The sequence below is a fragment of the Panthera onca genome, chromosome A1 (genome assembly GCF_046562875.1).
Source record: "Panthera onca isolate mPanOnc1 chromosome A1, mPanOnc1 haplotype 2, whole genome shotgun sequence".
NCBI lineage: Eukaryota > Metazoa > Chordata > Mammalia > Carnivora > Felidae > Panthera > Panthera onca.
Genome location: NC_138339.1, coordinates 21,432,089 through 21,458,040, shown reverse-complemented (window position 1 = coordinate 21,458,040; position 25,952 = coordinate 21,432,089). Strand labels below are relative to the sequence as shown.

The 25,952-nt window shown below is 36.2% G+C and overlaps 1 pseudogene; it reads left to right on the top strand.

Annotated features, from left to right (window-relative positions):
- The first annotated feature begins 5,395 nt into the window (after positions 1-5,395).
- LOC132680322 (tubulin alpha-3 chain-like) lies at positions 5,396-6,237 on the top strand (annotated as a pseudogene).
- The last annotated feature ends 19,715 nt before the right edge of the window (positions 6,238-25,952 follow it).

Genomic DNA, 25,952 nt, shown 5'->3' with positions numbered 1-25,952 from the left:
CATGATGGCTTCCAAAGGAACATCCAATAATTTTAGATACAAGATGTGGTGATAAATGGAGTAAGCATTTCATTAGAGATTCTATGAATTCAACTGGGCCCAGAAAGAATTGAGTAAAAAGAGGGAAGAAGGGGATACTTTATATATGAATGGAATCCAGTTAAATTCCTATTTTCAGAAGTAGACACTTCTATGTATTAGAAGTATCTGCTTTCATGATCTATCGACTTAGGGAAATGTGTATAGTCAAAGTAACCACTTTTAAACATATACACTATATATATATTTTATTAACCTCTGGTGGAAATACAATGGCCATCTCTCTATAGTCAGTAAATATTGCATCAAAAATGCTTTCCACAGTATCATTAATATAAAGTATAATAGACAATTACCACAATAAAATTTTTAAAATTACAAAAATTAAAATATAAAAAGTATAATATAAAGTGAAATTCCCCAGCAAAAGCACTGCTCTCAAAATAAGCACTCAATCATGCTCATTGTATGCTTCTACGATATTTCCTATTATGTACACAAACACTCAAGGGACAGTGATTTTTCAACCAGTGCTCTTACTACATAGTATTCCAATATGTGAAGATCCCAATTTCAATGATTTAAATCAGTTAGACTATTATAGTTTATTATTATTGTAAATTATGACTTTATTCATTCAGCGTATGATCTATATAAATCTGTGTGAATCTAGAGAGATAGTTATACACGTACTTACATAGGATACATTTTAAACATGAAATTGCTTTGTTAAAGTTTATGTGCATTCCATAAATAAATAGAGATTGCCAAATTCCCCTGAAGGGATTGTTAGAAATTATAAATCTCATCAAGTCTGTTTCAGTGTGTTTTCCCCACATTATTGATATTTAACAATATATTTTTAAACATTTTCTAAAATGATAGTCAAACACTAATGTAAAATTAATGCTATCATTTTAACATCTCTATCTTTCATCACATTTCACTACTTTACCCATGTTTATTAGCCAATTTTATTTCTGCTGTAAACTGCCTTTTTATATTCCTTGCACATATACTGTTCTCTTTTTATTGTTGATTTTGTTGACCATGAGTATTACTTTCTTTTTAATATGCATTAAAAATAATCATGTAAATTTGACATGCAGTTTTTTTAATAGAAACTATTCTCTAGTGAGAGATTGTTATCTGACAATTATTACATGGGTCACACCAAGAAAACTTCCCCAAGACACTATTCTTTTAATACTAAGATTTTTTTAGGTTTTGATCTATAAATAAGTTGCTATTATATGAAGTTTGTTGAAATTGTTTACATTGTGTAGGCAGTGGATTAAATACAAAGCAGTGTATATTACTACTGTCCAATCAGTGATTCAAAATGCTAAATTTTCTATATTAAATTTATATATGCATCACATTTGTATCTCTTTAATACTTTTTGAAATGTGATTGTCATGATTCTTGTTTTAAAGGATTTTATTAACTGTTCTTCCTTATTTATTTTCCAATTATTGTCAACTTATTAAAATTACAGTGAAATTTTCATTCGAACTATTAGAGGCCACCCTCACTCCACACCAAATGGGACTCTGTGACATGACAGTTTGCTTCACCAGAACCGGGAATAAGAGAGTCTGTTACCATCTTGGATGTCATAATCTTCTGTAACCTAATCACAGATGGCATCCTTCAGTGCTGATCTGTTCTCACTATTCAGTGGCTAATTACTCAAAGGGAGAGGTCTGCAGTAGGCAATAGATACTATCAGGTGGAAATTCATAGGGACTACTTTACATGGGTAGTACGACACATCAAAACCAGGTAAAAACACTGGAAAAAGAGAATCTATAGACAAGTAACCCTCATGAACATAGCTGTAAATATCTTCAAGATTACATTATGTAACTGAATCCAGCAATATATTAAATGATAATACATTCTGACCAAATGGAGTTCATCTTAGAAATACAGAAGTTGTTCAGCATGCAAAACTCAACCTGTATAATTCATCACAAAAAAGATAAATAGGAAAAATTGTATAATCATTCCAATAGATGCAGAAAGGCATTCAACTATATTTGGCACCCATCCCTGATAAAAATCTCTTACCAAAATAGAAATGTGTTTTCCTTGTCCCACCTAATGAAGAGCACTTTCCAAAAATTTATAGCCAACATCTTACTAACTGGTGGGAAGCTGAATGCTCCCCACTATTATGGAATGAACTATCTCCCCAAAATTCATATGTTGAAACACTAATCTAATGTGATTACATTTGGAGTCTTTATGTAGGTAATTCGTTTAAATGAGGTAATGAAAGTGGGGCCTTAATGCAATATGACTTGTGTCCTTAAGAGAAGAAGGAGACCTGGATAGGAAGAACAAATATTATTAAAATGTCGATACTACCCAAAGCAATCTACATATTCAATTGAATCCCTAACAAAATAACACTAGCATTCTTCACAGAGCCAGAACAAATAATCCTAAAATTTTTCTGGAATCAGAAAATACCCAGAATAGCCAAAGCAATCTTGAAAAAGAAAAACAAAGCAGGAGGCACCAAAATCCCAGACTTGAAGCTATAGTACAAAGCTGTAATCGTCAAGACGGTATGGTACTGGCACAAGAACAGAAACTCAGATCAAAGGAATAGAATAGAGAACCTGGATATGGACCCAAAAACATATGGCCAACTAATCTTTGACAAAGCAGGAAAGAATATCCAATGGAACAAAGACAGTCTCTTCAGCAAGTGATGCTGGGAAAACTGGACAGCGACATGCAGAAGAATGAACCTGGACCACTTTGTTACACCATACACAAAAATAAACTCAAAATGGATGAAAGACCTCAATGTAAGACAGGAAGCCATCAAAATCCTCAAGGAGAAAGCAGGCAAAACCTCTTTGATCTTGCCTGCAGCAACTTCTTACTCAACACGTCTCCGGAGGCAAGGGAAACAAAAGCAAAAATGAACTACTGGGACCTCATCAAAATAAAAAGCTTCTGTACAGCGAAGGAAACAATCAGTGAAACTAAAAGGCAGCCTACAGAATGGGAGAAGATATTTGCAAATGACACATCAGATAAAGGGTTAGTATCCAAAATCTATAAGGAACTTATCAAACTCAGCACTCAAAAAAAAAAAATCCAGTGAAAAAATGGGCAAAAGACATGAATAGACACTTCTCCAAAGAAGACATCCAGATGGCCAACCGACACATGAAAAAATGCTCAACTTCACTCATCATCAGGGAAATACAAATCAAAACCACAATGAGAAACCACCTTACACCTATCAGAATGGCTAACATTAACAACTCAGGCAACAACAGATGTTGGCGAGGATGCAGAGAAAGAGGATCTCTCTTGCATTGTTGGTGGGAATGCAAGCTGGTGCAGCCACTCTGGAAAACAGTATAGAGGATCCTCAAAAAACTAAAAATAGAACTACCCTATGACACAGAAATTGCACTACTAGGTATTTATCCAAGGGATACAGTTGTTTCGAAGGGGCACATACACCCCAATGTTTATAGCAGCACTATCAACAATAGCCAAAGTATGGAAAGAGCCCAAATGTCCATTGATGGATGAATGGATAAAGAAGATGTGGTATATATATATGCAATATATATATATGCTATATATATGCTATATATATACTATATATATATACTATACTATATACTATATATATATATATATATATATATATATATATATATATATAACTTGGAGTATTACTTGGCAATCAAAAAGAATGAAATCTTGCCATCTGCAACTACGTGGATGGAACTGGAGGGTATTATGGTAAGTGAAATTAATCAGTCAGAGAAAAACAAATATATGAGTTCACTCATATGAGGACTTTAAGAGACAAAACAGATGAACATAAGAGAAGGGAAACAAAAATAATATAAAAACAGGGAGGGGACAAAACATAAGAGACTTATAAATATGGAGAACAAACTGAGGGTTACTGAAGGGGTTGTGGGAGGAGGGATGGGCTAAATGGGTAAGGGGCATGAAGTAATCTACTCCTGAAACCACTGTTGCACCATATGCTAACTAATTTGGATGTAGATTTTTAAAAAATGAAAATAAATCTGAGATTATATTAAAAACAAAAAAAAGATACACAAGGATATGCACTCAGAGTAATGACTATGTAAGGCCACTATGAGAAGGCAACTGTCTGTGCACCAAGGAGAGATACCTCAGGAAAAATCAAAGATATTGACAAGCAGAGTTCAAATTTTATTAATAAAAAGGGAACTATAATACCTCCAAACTATTCTGAAAATGAATACAGTTGAGGAGCCATAATACTAGATTTTAGATTTACTATAAAACTATTATAATGAAGACAGTGCTGTATTGGTGAAAGAATAAATACATAGGTCAATGGAACAGAATAAAGACCCAAAATAATCCACACCAATAGAGTGACTTGATGAATCATAAAAATGCAAAGGTAATTCAATGAAGACACTTAATCTCTTCAACTAATGGTAGTGGAACAATGGACTTTCCAAATGCAAAATAATTAATTTAGCCCCTGTCTCATAACTTACACAAAATTTAATTCAAGGTAGATCATAAACTTTAATACAAAATGTAAAACTATACAATATCTAGAGAAAATCTGTGTGACCTTGGGTTTTACAATGAGTTTCTCGTTATCTACTTTATCATCGTCTATATTTATATAGGAGATAGGTGTTATTTGAAAACATGATGGCTAACACACTAACAATAACAGATTATCTAGTTCTAACTAATTCAAGAAATATAAACTGTCCATTTGTTTTTAAAATTACAGATACATAAAATGTACAATCCCTCTGCACAACAATATTCATCTACAGGGCATTCCATAAAGCCCAGTATACTCATAAAATAAATAGTTACAACAGCAGTCATCTAGTGATCAATTTACCAGATCCATATTATCAACAATGGATTTACACAACAATAATAAGTGTAGAGAAAAAGAGATCTATACAAATATACATGGAGGATTTTGCAAATAATTTATATATTGACACAACAATTTTGTGTAAGTAGAAATATAAAGATAGGATATATATCAGCTATATATAGTTACGTATGGGAATGATAAATCCCCAAATCAGTATAGTGATCATATATTTTCATAAGGGAGAAATGTGTCCATTATGACAATGAGTTTTGATTTTATTCATAATATTTTATTCCTTAAGCTAGAAGAAAGACATATAGTGTTCCATTAAAATATTTCCATTAAAATATTTGATTTCCATTAAAATATTTTCTTACACTGATCGCCTAAGAGTCAGGCTGTTAAGAAGCAACAGTCTCTCCTTTACCTGGTTGCCATCTTCTTGACAGCCACAAAGCAGCAGCCATGTGTGAGTGCATCTCTACCCATATTGGCCAGGCTGATGTCCAGACTGGCAATGTCTGCCAGGAGCTCTATTGTCTGGAACACGGCATCCAGTCCAGCTGTCAAATGCCAAGTGACAAGACCACTGGGGGAGGAGATGACTTCTTCAACACCTTCTTCAGTGAAACAGGTGCAACATACACTAACCTCAATAGGTTAATAGATTAAATTGTGTCCTCCATCACTGCTTCCCTCAGATTTCATGGAGCCCTAAATGTTGATATGACAGAATTCCAGACCAGCCTGGTGCCCTATCCTTGACTCCACTTCCCTCTAGCCTCATATGCTCCTGACGTCTCTGCTTACAAAGCCTACCATGAACAGCTTTCTGTAGCATAGATCACCTATGCATGCCTTGAGCCAGCCAACCAGATGGCGAAATGTGACTTTCGTCACAGTAAATACACGGCTTGCTATCTGTTGTACCATGGCAACATGGTGACCAAAGAATGACAGTGTTGCCATTGCCACCATTAAGACCAAGGATACCATCCAGTTTGTGGACTGGTGCTCCACAGACTTCAAAGTTGGCATTAATTACCAGCCTTCCACTGTGGTACCTGGTACCTGGTACCTGGCAAGCTGTGTGTATGCTGAGCAACACCACAGCCATTGCTGAAGCCTGGGTTCGCCCAGACCACAAGTTTGACCTAATATATGCCAAGTGTGCCTGTTATGTGGTGAAGGCATGGACACAGGAAAGCATTCTGAGGCCCATGAGGATATGGCTGCTCTTAAGAAGGATTGAGGAGGTTGGTGTGGATTTTGTTGAAAGAGAAGGTGAAGAAGGAGAGGAATATTAAAATGTCACAAAAGTGCTGCTTTTTATTTTAGTTTTTTTAACGTTTATTTATTACTGAGAGACAGAAAGAGACAGAGCATGAGCAGGGGAGGGGCAGAGAGAGAGGGGAGACACAGAATCCGAGGCAGGTTCCAGACTCCAAGCTGTCAGCACAGAGCCCAGCACGGGGCGCAAACCCACAAACCGCAAGAACATGACCTGAGCTGAAGTCGGACGCTTAACCGACTAAGCCACCCAGGTGCCCCCAAAGTGCTGCTTTTTATAGGGAAGCTTATTCTGTTTTAAACATTGAAAAGCTGTGCTCTGATTAGTTAATTTGTATGTAGCAGTGTATATTCTCACATACAATTACTGACCTATACTTTAAAATATAACACTTTGTTATAGGATCAACTTGTCCTTTACACATGACTACTCTTTGGAGAGGTTAAGTATGATCCAGGATTGCCATTGTTATTGGTCAGAACATGGGTCAAATTTTGGAAAGCAGATTTAGATGCCTCCGAGGAGAACACACTTTTGTTCAAATTGAGGGTAGTGGCTATACGAGACTTTCAAGTAAGATACAGCAGCTATGGTAAAATGAAAAACGGGCCATAAGTTATTCCTTTCTTTATATCTTTGCCCTTTGATATTACTCTTATATACTAACTCTGAGTTTGGCCATGGCAAGCACCACAGACAAAGGAAAAGTGGACATAAAGCAAGCAGGGCTTTGAAAGGCATTTGTCTTATTGCATTTGAAACCTTTCTACCATCATGTCACTAAGCCTGCGCAAGTCTTTTTCATCAATCTGATGCTCTGTTGGTAGATGGTTATGTTATTGACAGACAACTGAGTACCAACACACCAATGTGCTTCATTCCAAAACACCAGAAAACATTCTTGGCCAAGTCCAGCCAAATTGACAAGCCACAAACTCATAACTAAATAAATGACTGTTGTTATAATCATTACATTTGGGACAAAAAGTTTGGGGTCAAACAACTGTTATGCATGAAAAGCTAACTTATAGAACACAAAATAATATATATGTTGGGCTAATGAAAGAATTTACGTCTATTCTTGTACACTGATTTAAATCAGAAAAATTATTGAAAATTTAGCTCCATGTTTAGAAATGAGATATAAAAACATTTTATATCTAAACCCTTTATTGCTGATTTATATGTTAGTAACTTGCAAATAGCATTTTTAGATTAATTTAAGTTAAACTCATTTCTGTGTGCTAAAATACAAATCAAAATATTATTTTCACCGACCTATTAAATTTAGTATATTACTTACGCACAAATCTACCTGGTTCTTAATGATTCCAGCAAATAGCAAAACCACTTTGGTGATTAAATATTGTAACTACCAATAATTTAATCTTGTATCTCATTCCACATAGACAAATTAATCCAAATACACACATTTTAAATGATAATTTCTGAAAAAGTTAAATAAACCTATTTATACAAACTTGGAATTTAGTGCATGGCTTTAACATTAAAATTATGTTTGATTACATCTACAAGACCTGTATTTAATCATGAACTATTTTAGCATGATAATCTATAATAAATGACAAGAAGTAATTTATACATTAAAATCTTATAAAATAAAAAGAAAAAATACTAACAGTGGTTTTTAAAGTTCACCAAAATAATAATTGAATAGTTTTTCATATAGTTTACTTGTATTTTTTCATTGATATATCACTTAAAAAATAGTCTTCACTGACAATTGAGCTCAAAATTAAAAATACTTCATAAAACTGGCATAAAGAAGTAGGAAAATATTTTTTCTTTTCATTCTTCATGAAGACTCAGATTAAATTTTAAATTTCAGATGCACTAGTATATTTTTATTTGAAATCTGCCTTTAATTTCTTCTTACTTTTCTCCTTCTTTATTCTGCACTTGTTAGCTATCTTGCCATTCTTTTCCTTTCTCTACCTCTCTGTCTCTGTCAGTCTCTCTCAGTCTCTATCAATTTAAGCTAATAGGTTTTTTTTCCTTTATCTCCAGTGATTGGCAAGTAAATTATTTCTTAGAATTGCTGCTATTTTGTATCCTCAATAATAAAGAAAGTAAATCACTATGATCACCATTTTTCCAATTAACAATGTATGTTTTGGGGGCCAAAGGAATCCTTATAGATGAGACACCTCCATTGCTCAGAGTAAACAAGGCTCTATTGGGGTGACAAGACAAGTCTACAGTCCTGAAGACTTATCTGTAACTTAGAGTATGAGAGAAGAATGCATGCTTGTAATGAAGAAGGAATAAAAATTAGGAGGAATACAAGGAGATTAGCCAGACTCTAAACCTGAAGATTAAACTGTCTCTTGATTTGTAAGAGTTGAAGTTATAATCTAAGGTAAGAGTAAACTGTTGACACACAACATGTTCTTCCAGGACCTTTATCACTTTCCTCAATCATTTATCTTTCACTGGCATTTAGTTGGTCTAATTTAATCTTCTTTATTTCTAGTTAAGTCTTGTAATTTTAAAAATGAAAGTAAAAATTACATGCTTACAGATATGATTTCTATTCCCATTTCTTCCAAATATTTGATCTATGAATGTTGGAATTTTATCTGGTAGTAAAAAAGATATAATTTCACTGTATCACCTTCAAATTTTGAAGTTTACATGGATAATTTAAACAATCATTTAATTATAGGACAATGAAAAAATTTATACCTTGCAGTGACTATAAATTCTTATAAATTACAAATCTTATTTATTAAAACATATGCACAATAATTTAATGTAAAGATATATACATTACATAAATACTTGGTTATATAATACTTGGAGTTCATATCTTTTAACTCCATAGTTTTAAAGATTTTTATTATAACTAAAATAAAATGTATAGCTAAAATAACCATAGTACTAACATAGCTATATTGAACTATACAGTTAAAGTAAAAAAAAGTACAATTAGACCAGTTACATTTTCTTATATTTTACATATTAAAATCACAAAGAAATTGAAATTAGGATCTCAAAGAGATACCTACATTCCCATGTTCATTTCAGCTATATTCACAATATCCAAGATATGGAAGCAATCTAAATCTACCTTGATGAACACATAAATAATTTGTGGTATATAAACACAATGGGATATTACTTACCCTTAAAAAAGAAGGAAATATTGTCATTTGCAACAATATGAATAAGCCCAGAGGATATTATGTCCAGTGAAATAAGCCAGACACAGAATGACAAATACCAAATGTTCTTACTTACATGTGTAATCTAATATAGTCAAACTCATAGAAGCAGAGGGTAGAAAGGTGGTTGCCAAACAGGGGGAAATGGGGGAGGTGAGGAATAAAGAATACAAAGTTATACTTATGCAAAATAAATAATTCTGTAGATCTTCTATATAGTGCTTATAGTTAGCAATAATTATTGTACACTTAACATTTTCTAAAAAGGTAGATATTATGGTGTTATAATTAAATATAATAATAATAATAATATTAATAATAATAATAATATCAAGGGGCAGGATGAAACTTTAGGAGATGATTTATAGGTCTATAACGTTGATGGTTTCATGCATGTATATTTATCCTCAAACTCATCTAATTGTAGACATTAAATACATACAGCTTCTTACATGTTAAGCATAACTCAATAAAGTGATTTAAAAATTGAATTACTGGAAGATGGCGGGTAGGAGGACGCTGGGCTTACCACGTCCTGTTGATCACTTAGATTCCACCTACACCTGCCTAGATAACCCAGGAAACCACCAGAAGACTAGCAGAATGGATTCTCCGGAGCCAAGCCTAGACTAGAGGTCCATGGAAGAGGGTAGGAAGGGCGGAGAGGCAGAGCACGCTACAGGGACTGGTGGGAGGGAGCCAGGGTGGAGGGGCTGCCCGCCAGCAAAGCAGAGGCCCCGAGTCTGGCTTGCAAAAGTGGAGGGGCCAGACAGAGTGTGTTCGAACAGCAAGCGGGACATAACATCTGGAAGGTTATAAGTTAACAGCTCTGCTCTGAGAGCGGGAGGGCTGGAGGACAACAGGAGGGAGAGTTGTTGAGCCCTGGACAATAGAGAGCAGCTTGGTGGGGAACAAAGGCACTTGCCAACACCATCTCCCTCATCCATCCCCCAGCCAAAATCCCAAAGGGAACCAGTTACTGTCAGGGAACTTGCTTGCACTGCGCAAACACCCAACACTGTGCTTCTGTGGATCCATCCCTCCAGGGGCGGGTCTAACTCCCTCCTGGTGCCACAGGGCCCCTCCCGAAGCGGTTCACCTCATGATAAGCGAGCTGAGCCTGCCCCTCCCGCCCCTATGCACCTTGCTGATCCACCCCAGCTAACATGCCAGATCCCCAGCACCACAAGCCTGGCAGTGTGCAAGTAGCCCAGACAGGCCACGCCACCCCACAGTGAATCCCGCCCCTAGGAGAGGGAAAGAGAAGGCACACATCAGTCTGACTGTGGCCCCAGCAGTGGGCAGGGGGCAGACATCAGGTCTGACTGTGGCCCCGCCCACCAACGCAAGTTATTCAAGACAGCACAGGGGAAGTGCCCCGCAGTCCCGCACCACTCCAGGGACTATCCAAATGATGAAACGGAAGAATTCCCCTCAGAAAAACCTTCAGGAAATAACGAAAGCTAACGAACTGATCAAAAATGATTTAAACAATGTAACAGAAAGTGAATTTAGAGTAATAGTCATAAAATTAATCATTGGGCTTGAAAACAGTATAAAGGACAGCAGAGAATCTATTGCTACAGAGATCAAGGAACTAAGGAACAGCCAGGAGGAGCTAAAAAATGCTATTAATGAGCTGCAAAATAATGGAGACAACCACAGCTCGGATTGAAGAGGCAGAGGAAAGAATAGGTGAACTAGAAGATAAAATTATGGAAAAAGAAGAAGCTGAGAAAAAGAGAGAAAAAAAATCCAGGAGTATGAGGGGAAAATTAGAGAACTAAGTGATGCACTAAGGAGAAATAATATACGCATAATTGGTATTGCACAGGAGGAAGAGAGAGGGAAAGGTGCTGAAGGTGTACTTGAAGAAATAATAGCTGAGAACTTCCCGGATCTGGGGAAGGAAAAAGGCATTGAAATCCAAGAGGCACATAGAACTCCCTTCAGACGTAACTTGAATCGATGTTCTGCACGACATATCATACTGAAACTGGCAAAATACAAGGATAAAGAAAAAATTCTATAAGCTGCTAGGGATAAACATATGCTCTAACATATAAAGGGAGACTGATAAGACTCGTGACGGATCTCTCTACTGAAACTTGTCAGGCCAGAAAGGAATGGCAGGAAATCTTCAATGTGATGAACAGAAAAAATATGCAGCCGAGAATCCTCTATCCAGCAAGTCTGTCATTTAGAATAGAAGGAGAGATAAACGTCTTCCCAAACAAACAAAAACTGAAGGAATTCATCACCACTAAACCAGCCCTACAAGAGATCCTAAGGGGGATCATGTGAGACAAAGTATGAGAGACATCGCTACAAGCATGAAACCTACACACATCACAATGACTCTAAACCCGTATCTTTCTATAATAACACTGAATGTAAATGGACTAAATGTGCCAACAAAAAGACATAGGGTATCAGAATGGATAAAAAAACAAGACCCATCTATTTGCTGTCTACAAGAGACTCATTTTAGACCTGAGGATACTTTCAGATCGAAAATGAGGGGATGGAGAACTATTTATCATGCTACTGGAAGACAAAAGAAAGCTGGAGAAGCCATACTCACATCAGACAAACTAGACTTTAAATTAAAGGCTGTAACAAGAGATGAAGGAGGGCATTATATAATAATTACAGGGTCTATTCATCAAGAAGAACTGACAATTATAAATGTCTATGTGCCGGATACGGGAGCCCCCAAATATATAAAATAATTACTGACAAACATAAGCAACCTTATTGACAAGAATGTGGTAATTGCAGGAGACTTTAATACTCCACTTACAACAATGGATAGATCATCTAGACACAGGATCAAGAAAGAAACAAGGGCCCTGAATGATACATTGGATCAGATGGACTTGACAGATATATTTAGAACTCTGCATCCCAAAGAAACAGAATATACTTTCTTCTCGAGTGCACATGGAACATTCTCCAAGATAGATCATATACTGGGTCACAAAACAGCCCTTCATAAGTATACAAGAATTGAAATCATACCATGCATACTTTCAGACCACAATGTTATGAAGCTTGAAATCGACCACAGGAAAAAGTCTGGAAAACCTCCAAAAGCAAGGAGGTTAAAGAACACCCTACTAAAGAATGAATGGATCAACCAGGCAATTAGAGAAGAAATTTAAAAATATATGGAAACAAATGAAAGTGAAAATACAACAATCCAAACGCTTTAGGATGCAGCGAAGGCAGTCCTGAGAGGAAAATACATTGCAATCCAGGTCTATCTCAAGAAACAAGAAACATCCCAAATACAAAATCTAACAGTACACCTAAAGGAAATAGAAGCAGAACAGCAAAGGCAGCCTAAACCCAGCAGAAGAAGAGAAATAATAAAGATCAGAGCAGAAATAAACAATATAGAATCTAAAAAAACTGTAGAGCAGATCAATGAAATCAAGAGTTGGTTTTGTGAAAAAATAAAAAAAAATTGGCAAACCTCTAGGCAGGCTTCTCAAAAAGAAAAGGGAGATGACCCAAATAGATAAAATCATGAATGGAAATGGAATTATTACAACCAATCCCTCAGAGATACAAGCAATTATCAGGGAATACTATGAAAAATTATATACCAACAAACTGGACAACCTGGAAGAAATGGACAAATTCCTAAACACCCACAAACTTCCAAAACTCAAACTGGAGGAAATAGAAAGCTTGAACGGACCCAGAGCCAGCAAAGAAATTGAATCGGTTATCAAAAATCTCCCAACAAATAAGAGTCCAGGACCAGATGGCTTCCCTGGGAATTCTACCAGACATTTAAAGCAGAGATAATACCTATCCTCCTCAAACTATTCCAAAAAATAGAAAGGGAAGGGAAACTTCCAGACTCATTCTATGAAGCCAGTATTACTTTGATTCCTAAACCTGACAGAGACCCAGTAAAAAAAAGAGAACTACAGGCCAATATCCCTGGTGAAAATGGATGCAAAAATTCTCAATAAGATACTAGCAAATCAAATTCAATAGCATATAAAAAGAATTATTGACCATGATCAAGTGGGATTCGTTCCTGGGATGCAGGGCTGGTTCAACATTCACAAATCAATGTGATACATCACATTAATAAAAGAAAAGATAAGAACCATACGATCCTGTCAATCAATGCAGAAAAAGCATTGGACAAAATTCAGCATCCTTTCTTAATAAAAACCCTCGAGAAAGTCAGGATAGAAGGACCATACTTAAACATCATAAAAGCCATTTATGAAAAGCCCACAGCTAACATCATCCTCAATGGGGAAAAACTGAGAGCTTTTCCCCTGAGATCAGGAACACGACAGGGATGTCCATTCTTACCGCTGTTGTTTAACATGGTGTTGGAAGTTCTAGCAACAGCAATCAGACAACAAAAGGAAATCAAAGGCATCAAAATTGGCAAAGATGAAGTCAAGCTTTCACTTTTTGCAGATGACATGATATTACACATGGAAAACCCGATAGACTCCACCAAAAGTCTGCTAGAACTGATACATGAATTCAACAAAGTTGCAGGATACAAAATCAATGTACAGAAATCAGTTGCATTCTTATACACTCATAATGAAGCAACAGAAAGACAAATAAAGAAACTGATCCCATTCACAATCGCATCAAGAAGCATAAAATACCTAGGAATAAATCTAACCAAAGATGTAAAAGATCTGTATGCTGAAAACTATAGAAAGCTTATGAAGGAAACTGAAGAAGATATAAGGAAATGGAAAAACATTCTGTGCTCATGGGTTGGAAGAATAAATATTGTCAAAATGTCAATACTACCCAAAGCTATATACACATTCAATGCAATCCCAATCAAAATTGTACCAGCATTCTTCTCGAAGCTAGAACAAGCAATCCTAAAATTCATATGGAACCACAAAAGGCCCCGAATAGCCAAAGTAATTTTGAAGAAGAAGACCAAAGCAGGAGGCATCACAGTCCCAGACTTTAGCCTCTACTACAAAGCTGTAATCATCAAGACAGCATGGTATTGACACAAAAACAGACACATAGACCAATGGAATAGAACAGAAACCCCAGAACTAGACCCATAAAAGTATGGCCAACTAATCTTTGACAAAGCAGGAAAGACTATCCAATGGAAAAAAGACAGTCTCTTTAACAAATGGTGCTGGGAGAACTGGACAGCAACATGCAGAAGAATTAAACCGGACCACTTTCTTACACCATTCACAAAGATAAACTCAAAATGGATAAAGGACCTGAATATGAGACAGGAAACCATCAAAACCCTAGAGGAGAAAGCAGGAAAAGACCTCTCTGACCTCAGCCGCAGCAATTTCTTATGTGACACATCCCCAAAGGCAAGGGAATTCAAAGCAAAAATGAACTATTGGGACCTCATGAAGATAAAAAGCTTCTGCACAGCAAAGGAAACAATCAACAAAACTAAAAGGCAACCAATGGAATGGGAAAAGATATTTGTAAATGACATATCAGACAAAGGGCTAGTATCCAAAATCTATAAAGAGCTCACCAAACTCCACACCCGAAAAACAAATAATTCAGTGAAGAAATGGCAGAAGACATGAATAGACACTTCTCTAAAGAAGACATCCAGATGGCCAACAGGCACATGAAAAGATGCTCAACATTGCTCCTCATCAAGGAAATACAAATCAAAACCACACTCAGATATCACCTCACGCCAGTCAGAGTGGCCAAAATGAACAAATAAAGAGACTATAGATGCTGGCGAGGATGTGGAGAAACGGGAACCCTCTTGCACTGTTGGTGGGAATGCACACTGGTGCAGCCACTCTGGAAAACAGTGTGGAGGTTCCTCAAAAAATTAAAAATAGACCTACCCTATGACCCAGCAGTAGCACTGCTAGGAATTTACCCAAGTGATACAGGAGTACTGATGCATACGGGCACTTGTACCCCAATGTTTATAGCAGCACTCTCAACAATAGCCAAATTGTGGAAAGAACCTAAATGTCCATCAACTGATCAATGGATAAAGAAACTGTGCTTTATATACACAATGGAGTACTACGTGGCAATGAGAAAGAATGAAATATGGTCCTTTGTAGCAACGTGGATGGAACTGGAGAGTGTGATGCTAAGTGAAATAAGCCATACAGAGAAAGACAGATACCATATGGTTTCACTCTTATGTGGATCCTGAGAAACTTAACAGAAACCCATGGGGGAGGGGAAGGAAAAAAAAAAGAGGTTAGAGTGGGAGAGAGCCAAAGCATAAGAGACTCTTAAAAAGTGAGAACAAACTGAGGGTTGATGGGGGTGGGAGGGAGAGGAGTAGGTGATGGATATTGAAGAGGGCATCTTTTGGGATGAGCACTGGGTGTTGTATGGAAACCAATTTTAGAATACATTTCATATATTAAGGAAAATAAAGAAAGAAAGTTAAAAAATTAAAAAAATTAAAAAAATTAAAAAAAATAAAAATTGAATTACTGTGGTTGTTTTCACACTATCTACCTATTGATGAATTTTAACATGTTTAGATCATCTCTCTCTCACACACACTCACCACCCACATACAAATAGTTTTATACTAGCTAGAAAATAATTTTAGATTAGGCATCTACTTCATGTATTTATTTATTTATTTTGTTTGTTTATATTAAATATAATTTATTGTCAAGTTGGTTTCCATACAAAACCCAGTGTTCATCCCAACAGGTACCCTCCTCAATGACCGCAACCCACTTTCCCCTCTCCCCCACCTCCCATCAACCCTCAGTTTTTTCTCAGTATTTAAGAGCCTCTTGTGGTTTGCCTCCTTCCCTCTCTGTAACTTTTTTCCCCCTTCTCCTCCCCCATAGACTTCTGTAAAGTTTTTCAGGATCCACATATGAGTGAAGACATATGATATCTGTCTTTCTCTGCCTGACTTATTTCACTTAGCATCACACTCTCTAGTTCCATCCACATTGCTACAAAAAGCCATATTTCATTCTTTCTCATTGCCAAGTAATATTCCATTGTGTATATAAACCACAATTTCTTTATCCATTGATCAGTTGATGGATATTTAGGCTCTTTCCATAGTTTGGCTATTGTTGAAAGTGCTGCTATAAACATTGGGGTACAAGTGATCCTATATATTAGCACTCCTATATCCCTTGGATAAATTCCTAGCAGTACTACTGCTGTGTCATAGGGTAGTCTATTTTTGATATTGGGGGGAACCTCCACACTGTTTTCCACAGTGGATGCACCAGTTTGCATTCCCACCAATAGTGCAAGAGGGTTCCCGTTTCTCCACATCCTCGCCAGCATCTATAGTCTCTTTATTTGTTCATTTTAGCATTCTGACGTTGAGCATCTTTTCATGTGCCTGTTGGCCATCTGGATGTCTTCTTTAGAAAAGTGTCTATTCATGTCTTCTGCCCATCATTTAAAAATGTCAAGAGACTTTGCGTGGACTCAGAAGGATAGCAAGAAAATAAAAGAAAATATATGTATGGATATACTTTTTGTTATAAGAATAATAAAAGAAAATAAACCTAAAATATGTCATTGCAAAATTCAGTAGAATGAAAAATTTTAACATAAACTTACAAAGAAAATGTATAGGATATATTTATTGCAGAAATTCAAAGACTGTTAAAAAGGATCTGCTTTGCAAATTAAATGTTTTCTAAAAAACAAAACAAAAACTAGTGAACCATGAGAAAAATAAACCCATGAAAATAAAATATAAAATGCTATAAAAATAACACTGATGACACAATTAATAAAAAAATTCCCATCTTGGAAAAAATAGATAAGTAGAGTTTAACCTATGAACCAAATGAGAAATATACTTTTAAAATGCAGAGAAAGAGTGCCTGGGTGGCTCTGTGGGTTAAGCCTCCGACTGTTGGTATAGGCTCAAGTCATGATCTCACGGTTTATGACTTCAAGGCTCGCATAGGGTTTTAAGTGGACAGTGCGGAGGCTTCTTGGGATTCTCTCTCTCTCTCTCTCTCTCTCTCTCTCTCTCTCCCCCCCTGTCTCTCATTCTCTCTCTATCTATCTCAAAATAAATAAATAAAAACTGCGAAACAATATTTTTAAAAATGCAGAGAAAAGGGGAGCTCCAGTTTGGGGATGGCTGGGTGGCTCAGTTGGTTAAGCATTTGACTTTGGCTCAGGTCATAATCTCACGGTTCATGAGTTCAAGCCCCACTCCAGGCTCTCTGCTGTCATCAGGGAGCCTGCTTCAGATCCTCTGTCCCCTCTCTCTCATTGCCCCCCTCTCCTGCTGGTTCTCTCTCTCTCTCTCAAAAGAAATAAATAATCTTAAAAAATAATTTCAAAACTGCAGACAAAAGGAAAAGATAAAGATGATAGGAGAGACAATGTTAGGTAAATATAATTCATAGCTGGAATAAATCTACAAATAACCAGAACCCCAGAAGTAAAAAAATTACAAATGAAGCAGTAAAAATAGTACTGAAATAAAACTAAAATTGTTACACCTAAAACAAATCAGAAAAGCAGTTTGGAAGATGCATATTCATGGAGCAGAGAGGGAATCAAAAATATATATTGTAATTTTAAAAATTTAAGAGTAAAAGAAATATCAAAGGACTTCAGTAACATATACACTGAATTTTTATTGGTGAAATCTGCAAAAGATCACTTGCCATTTATTATACTGTCTTCCAAAGTTTGCAAATTAAATATTCCATTTTAAAATGAGACATTTTTCATATTTGCTATTGTTGAATAGTTTGTAGCCAAAAAATAATCCCAATGAGAATTAGAAAAGCAGATTAAACATGAACATAAAGAACAAACAATCTTCGGTTTAAAGATCTATGAGATCTTCTGAGGCAGCCAGGATTTGAAGGACCAGATGTGAAAAGAATGGCTCATTTATGTTAGTCAAGCTCAACTTTCTGCACCTGCTCTTCTTATCTGAGTATTTGCTGGCACTTGGCTTGGGGCAAAATCTAAGAAGCTTGGCATAGTGGTGTTAATAGAAGTGAAAGCACTGCTTTAGACAATCTCATGGACTTGGGGCCAGAAAAACTTCATTTTAGGATTATAAAAGCAGTCGGGATATTAGAGACCTAAATTCCAGAGAGAAAAGAGGTACACAGACCTCCAGAGTATACTCTCTTTTTCCAAGTAATGGTTTTAACTGTCCGTGAAGATTTTGTTATTTTTAGTATCCTTACAGCACCAAGGTAATGCAAAATCTGAGTTCTGTGTCAGTCAAGAACAAACTATAAATATCAATACTAGGCTCCAAGTTGAAACGACAACTATATCTAAGGATTAGGGTAAATCAGAAGATGACTGAGGTATACTTAGTCTACAAATCTGCCTTGATTAGGTATGGTTCCTGATTATTTCTTCTTTAAAAAAAATTTTTAATGTTTATTTACTTTTGAGAGAGATTGAGCTAAGTGGGGTGGGGCAGAGAAGGAAGACCCAGAATTTAAGTCTCCAGGCTCTGAGCTGTCAGAGCAGAGCCGATGCAGGGCTCAAATCCACGAACCCCAAGATCATAACCTGAGCTGATGTCAGATGCTTGACTGACTGAGCCACCCAGGCACCCCAATTCCTGATTGTTTCTAAGTGATCTGTGCCCATGGTGATTATCAGAGATGAGGTGAATCCTTTCTGTGGGGAGTAATGGGATTTATAGCTTCCAAAAATTTCTCATACAAAATGTCTAGCATCCAATAAAAAAATATAGCAGTTTTTCCTTTAATAGCAATTGAGAAACTTACTAAAAATTCATAGAAATGCAAAGGACTAAAATCGTTGAAACAATTTTCACTTCAGGACCCAAGCTACAAGATGGCAAGAATTACTATAAAGCTCCAATAATTAAGTCTTTTTGGTATTGGTTCAAGACATGAATATAGACCAAAGAAATGATATATTAAATAGGCCTAAGGATTCTTAATTTGACAAAATCTCTTTAAAAGACAGTGGGTAAATTCAGACATTTTTAATAAATAATGCTGGGTAAATAACCATATAAACACATAGCTACACAATAAGTCTTCAAGAAGAACAAAAATACATAGGTTAAAAACATAGACACTACACATACCTACCAAAATGGCTACATTAAAAGAGACAGATACTAACATGTAGATAATAAGTAATGCTGAGTACTAGTCAAGGTATGAAACAACTGGAACTCTCTTACACTGGTGACAGCCTAAGTTGGGACAACTGCTTTGGAAAATTATCTGGCAGTATATTAAAAAACTAAGCATACACAAATCACATTCATTCATCACATAATTCTCCAAAAGAAAGGTCTATGTATTACCAAGACATACACAAGCATGTTTCTAGCCACATAATTTATAAGAGGTAAATGTTCAAGCAACTTATTTATTGATTGCAGTGCATTCAGATAATAATAATAATAATAAAGATAATGATATTGAAATAAGCCAGATGCCAAGCACAGAAATGAACATGGAACATGATTCCATTTATAGAAAGTTCAAAATTGGAAAATTCAGATTTAGAAGTCAAAATATTGGTTGTTCTCAGATGTATTAATCATTAGCATGAGGTGAAGGGAGAATTTGAATGTTGGTAATGTATGTCTTGATGAAGATGTGATTCAAGGATAAGTTTACTTTGGAAAAATTCATGGAGCTGTACATTTAAGATTTGTTCAAGTTATTTTTTGAAACTGAAAAAAGTCTACCGAGATTAGGAACATTTATCTTCTAGGGATAGCTATTAAAAGTACCTTTTCCTTTTTTTTTCTTAAAAATTTTTTAATGTTTATTTTTGAGAGAGAGATGGAGACACAGAATCCGAAGCAGGCTCCAGGCTCTGAACTGTCAGCACAGAGCCTGATGTGGGGCTCAAATTCATGAGCGGCAGGATCATGACCTGAGCCAAGGTTGGCCACTTAACCAACTGAGCCACCCAGGCGCACCCCCCACTGCTTTTTTTCCCCTTTTTAAGAGTTTTTGGAATTTTTTAAAATTTCCAGTAAGAGAATACATTGTTATTAATTTGAGACTAAAACTCTGCACTAAATAATAATTAATTATAATAATAATAAATAAAACTAGAGCATCAGAAAAAATGGGGTGCAGCAGGGGGAGATGAGTGGCAAAATGGCACAGATGTTGCTAGGGTAAAAAAGGACATCTACTTCAATGACTACATCTTGATAGGTGAATATTCCTACATGTGAAATAAAGCTGGCTATATCCCCCAAGTAATAACACTAGATAAACACATACATACTCAGTTACCTTTAAAACTATTTCCTCCTTGCTCTTGGGTGTAAGCAAACTGCAGCCTACTGCATTTTGGTAATATTGTCTTCAGTGAAATTTGCATTTGTTTAACTTGAGGAACAAGATAATAGGTGAATTGAATCCAAACATAACTAAAAATACCAGACAATGTCACACTCATGTTCTATGTTTCCAAGTTATTTTTTGCAGTTGTTGTTAAATAAAAATAACAGCCTCTTAAAAGCAATATGAATAAGATGGGACTACAACACGTGATAATAAGCTATAAAACATTTTTTCTCTAGCCAAAATGAAAAGCACATACATTGTGACATACTTTTTCTCTGACTCTAGATTTTCAGAGTAGGAAAATTTGTTAAGAACAACCCAGGGAGACAAAACAGGCATAATGGGCCTAGCCTGTACTTTAGAAAAATATACTTCATAGGCACTTAACAGACATTGAGTCATGCATTACTCATCTAAATGTGCTCTCACTGTCTTTGTAAACATTGAGTTTACATGCGAAAATTAAGAAAATGTTCCATGCAGATTGCAAGACATAAATGTGTTACATAATTCTGCCTAGCTTTCTTGAGATACCAATGTTCCCTGTCTGCCTTTTGGCTGTTACTTTGTGGAACATTTATTTTTGTTTTCATAAACCCTTTAAATAAAAAGCCATTTAATCCAGTCATCTGAAGCATAACATACGCTTTTTCAAGGTTATCAAAATATCTTACTTTTCTTTTAAAGGATCTTAACTATGCAATTCCAGTTTTGGGCTTTCTTCCAAACAAGACTAAAATAGACTTGCAGTTGCACAATAAACAAGAGTTGCTAATTGCCAATTTTGTAGAATATCTTACAAAAAAGGAATATCACTTCAAATGTGTTTTGATGGAACTTTTTCCTCTCTATTCATCTTGTTTCTGATAACTCAGGACTATTTCTTTGCACTTGTGCATTTGAATTTTGCCTATGTTTTGAAAGACAAGTTTCTTTTGTTTAATTTTCTCTTCACTAATGCATTTTATTCCTTTCTATTCTTGTGTAAGAATGTAGTAGTTTTCAAAATTTGTAATTTATCTTCATAACATTATGCCTATGTGTTCATATTCAAGTAGAAACTAAGAGTCTTAAAAGCCGTGATTAAAGCAAATGACTTACAACAATATAATCAATAGAGTTTTTGCTTCCAGTTATTCACCAGTGTGTGGATGTTGCCCTCTGTTTTATTTAAATTCACTGCTCCAGACTCCTATGTGCTTTATTTTGAGATAAAAGCCATCTTTAAGAATGCCCAACTGCCACTAAGGATTAAAATAACATTTATTTGTTCCATTTCTCCTAGCCTTTTTTTTTAAATGTTTGTTTATTTATTTATTTATTTATTTATTTATTTATTTATAGGGAGAGAGAGAGCACGCACACAAGCAGGGAAAGGGACAGAGAGAGAGAGGAGGGAGAGAATCCCAAGCAGGCTTCACATGTCCGCTTGGAACCTGACTTGGGGCTTGATCCCATGAACCATGAGATCATGACCTGAGCCGAAATGAAGAGTTGGATGCTTAACCAAATGAGCCACCCAGGTGCCACTCCATTTCTTACATTTTTAACTGTGGGTTCTATAAAATGGATTATTTTCACCTTGTGATTTATAAGAAAAGTTTGGAAAAATAAGAATATACGTGAAATTAATTATATATTAAAATCAATAGAAACATTTATCATTAATAAGTTTATTTGAACATGACCCTGATACCTTCTTCAATGAATTTTTTCTGAAGAAAATGATGAAGTACTTTTATACTGCATATGTAGTAGTTACGTAACATATAGTCTCCCAAACAAATTTCCGTGGCTAGCTTTCCCAGAATACAGAATATTTGTTATAGATTGGTGAACTACTGAGCTGTCAGTCAATTCAGAATGTTTTTGTATATTGTTCTTTGCTTCAACCACCTCCCCTCATCCCTTAATCTTTCTCCCACTCATATTTATATTTCAACCTAAATTTATAAGTAATTTTAATAATCCTTAATTTCTTAAACTAGGTGAATTCCCTAGCTGTATGTTCCAAATATAACTCCTCTGTACTTTCTGTGTAATATGTACAGCATATTAGACCTGCAATAATGTCTTCATTTTAGGGTCTTCCCAATGGTCTGCAGTCTTTAGGTGGAATATTTATCTACAGTTGCAGGAGCTAGAAACTTTGTTGTTACCTCTATCTTTCTCTTCTCAATATCTATCATTAATAGATAGGTTGATAAATATTAATTTGTTAAATGACAGTCTAGTGCTTTATGTGAGGGAGAATGTTCATAGCCAGGTTTTTGTGCCTCACATCAGATTATATATATATTTGAAAGAACGAAATATGAAGAGAGGAAGTAAAATTTCTGAGGCAACTCAGAAAGGCCAAAAGCGGCTTGAGGCATATTTGCATAAACCATGCTTTGGATTTAGAGATGGATCTCCATATTCAAACCAGGGAAAGCGCCACTGCTAGTGATGGAGAAGCCCAGGTCAGTCTGACCAACTCCAGGAAGCCGTCAGTGGAGCGGTTTTATGAAGGTCGCGTGACTACCACCTATTTCCATTCCAAGCCGCAGGGGCAAGGCCAGAGATTGGCTTACAACTCCAATAGAGAAGATGGCATGTTGGAGGTTGGAGCTGCAGTGCCTGCCAGTATCTCCTGATGCCTCGAAGCAAAGTCTATGGCATAGCTCCTGACTCTGCAGACCCAGCCAGCATTTCCTCTCCAGAGGCGATTTCCTCATGCATGCCACATGCTAATTCAAAACCATGCAGGGAGGCAATGAGGTGCGGGTTGACATATATATAAATAATTGTTACAAGATACTAAGTCTTTTTAATGGGGTAGTGAGGAACTATTTAGAAGCTAAAATAGGAAAATAGAGAGCATCTACCTCACTTTAACATAGCCTGTAACACAAGTGAAGTGCCAGGGAATGTAGATATAGATATAGATATAGATATAAATATAAATATAAATATAAATATAAATATAAATATAAATATAAATATAAATAATATAAATAGCTTCCCGTCGGGAAACCTGCCATGAAGACCATGTCCTCAGGGTACTGTCAGATTTCAGTTAGGGGAGGGTGTGAGGGGAATGTCCAGCGAACAGCTGAGGATATATGAAGGGACATGGCTGATGACAGCTTGTCGGTTAGAGGCAATACACAACAGAAGGTCTTAGAGGAAGGGGAAAGGTAGACAATTAGGACAGATTAGTAAGTGTGTAGAACAGAATCTAAGTGATGACGGACAACTGGGGTAGGGGGGATTAAGAACTGCAGAGCTGGTACAGTGAGCATAATGCCATTCGTGAGAGCCTATTCCCTCAATCTTTTGGAGGAGGAGTATTAAAACAAGAGAAATGGCTCATGTGGCTTTATATAAAAATCCTTCAAGAGGCATCTGGGTGGCTCAGTCAGTTAAGCTCAGCTCAGGCCATGATCTTACAGCTCTTGAGTTTGAGCCAAGCGTTGGGCTCTGTGCTGAAATCTCAGAGCCTGGAGCCTGCTTCGGATTCTGTCTCTGTCTCTCTCTGCCTCTCCCCCACCTCACCTCTTCTCTCTTTCTCTCTCCCTCCCTCTCTCTCTCTCAAATGTAAATAAACATTAAAACAAAATTTAAAAATCCTTCAAGAGGAATCTGGGTGTAGGCAGTTTCAATGACTTCATATATGAAGGCTTCTCTTAAAATCAATCTGCATGAAGACAGAAAGAAATGGAAAAAGATTCCATGCTCCTGGATAGGAAGAACAAATATTGTTGAAAGGTCAATACTGCCCAAAGCAATCTACATATTCAACGCAATCCCTATCAAAGTAACACCAGCATTCTTCACAGAGCTAGAATAAACAATCCTAAAATTTTTCTGGAATCAGAAAATACCCAGAATAGCCAAAGCAATCTTGAAAAAGAAAAACAAAGCAGGAGGCATCAAAATCCCAGACTTCAAGCTATACTACAAAGCTGTAATTGTCAAGACGGTATGGTACTGGCACAAGAACAGACACTCAGATCAATGGAATAGAATAGAGAACCCAGAAATGAACCCACAAACCTATGGCCAACTCATCTGTGAAAAGCAGGAAAGAATATCCAATGGAACAAAGACAGTCTCTTCAGCAAGTGGTGCTGGGAAAAATGGACAGTGACATGCAGAAGAATGAACCTGGACCACTTTCTTACACCATACACAAAAATAAACTCAAAATGGATGAAAGACCTAAATGTAAGACAGGAAGCCATCAAATCCTCGAGGAGAAAGCAGACAAAAACCTCTTTCATCTTGCCCACAGCAACTTCTTACTCAACACGTCTCCAGAGGCAAGGGAAACAAAAGCAAAAATGAACTACTGGGACCTCATCAAAAGAAAAAGCTTCTGTACAGTGAGGGAAATGATCAGCAAAACTAAAAGGCAACCGACAGAATGGGAGAAGATATTTGCAAATGACATATCAGATAAAGGGTTAGTATCCAAAATCTACAAAGAACTTATCAAACCCAACACCCAAAAAACAAATAATCCAGTGAAGAAATGGGCAAAAGACATGAATAGACACTTCTCCAAAGAAGACATCCAGATGGCCAATCGACACATGAAAAAATGTTCAACATCACTCATCATCAGGGAAATACAAATCAAAACCACAATGAGATACCTTACACCTGTCAGAATGGCTAACATTAACAACTCAGGCAACAACAGATGTTGGCGAGGATGCAGAGAAAGAGGATCTCTCTTGCATTGTTGGTGGGAATGCAAGCTGGTGCAGCCACTCTGGAAAACAGTATGGAGGTTCCTCAAAAAACTAAAAGTAGAACTACCCTACAACCCAGCAATTGCACTACTAGGCATTTATCCATGGGATAGAGATGTGCTGTTTTGAATATGCACCCCCATGTTTATAGCAGCACTATCAAAAATAGCCAAAGTATGGAAAGAGCCCAAATTTCCATCAATGGATGAAGGGATAAAGAAGATGTGGTATATATATATGTATATATATACACACACATATATATGTATACACACACACACACACACACACACACACAGTGGAGTATTACTCAGCAATCAAAAAGAATGAAATCTTGTCATTTGCAACTACGTGGATGGAACTGGAGGGTATTATGCTAAGTAAAATTAGTCAGTCAGAGAAAGACAAAAATCATATGACTTCACTCATATGAGGACTTTAAGAGACAAAGCAGATGAACATAAGGGAAGGGAAACAAAAATAATATAAAAACAGGGAGGGGGACAA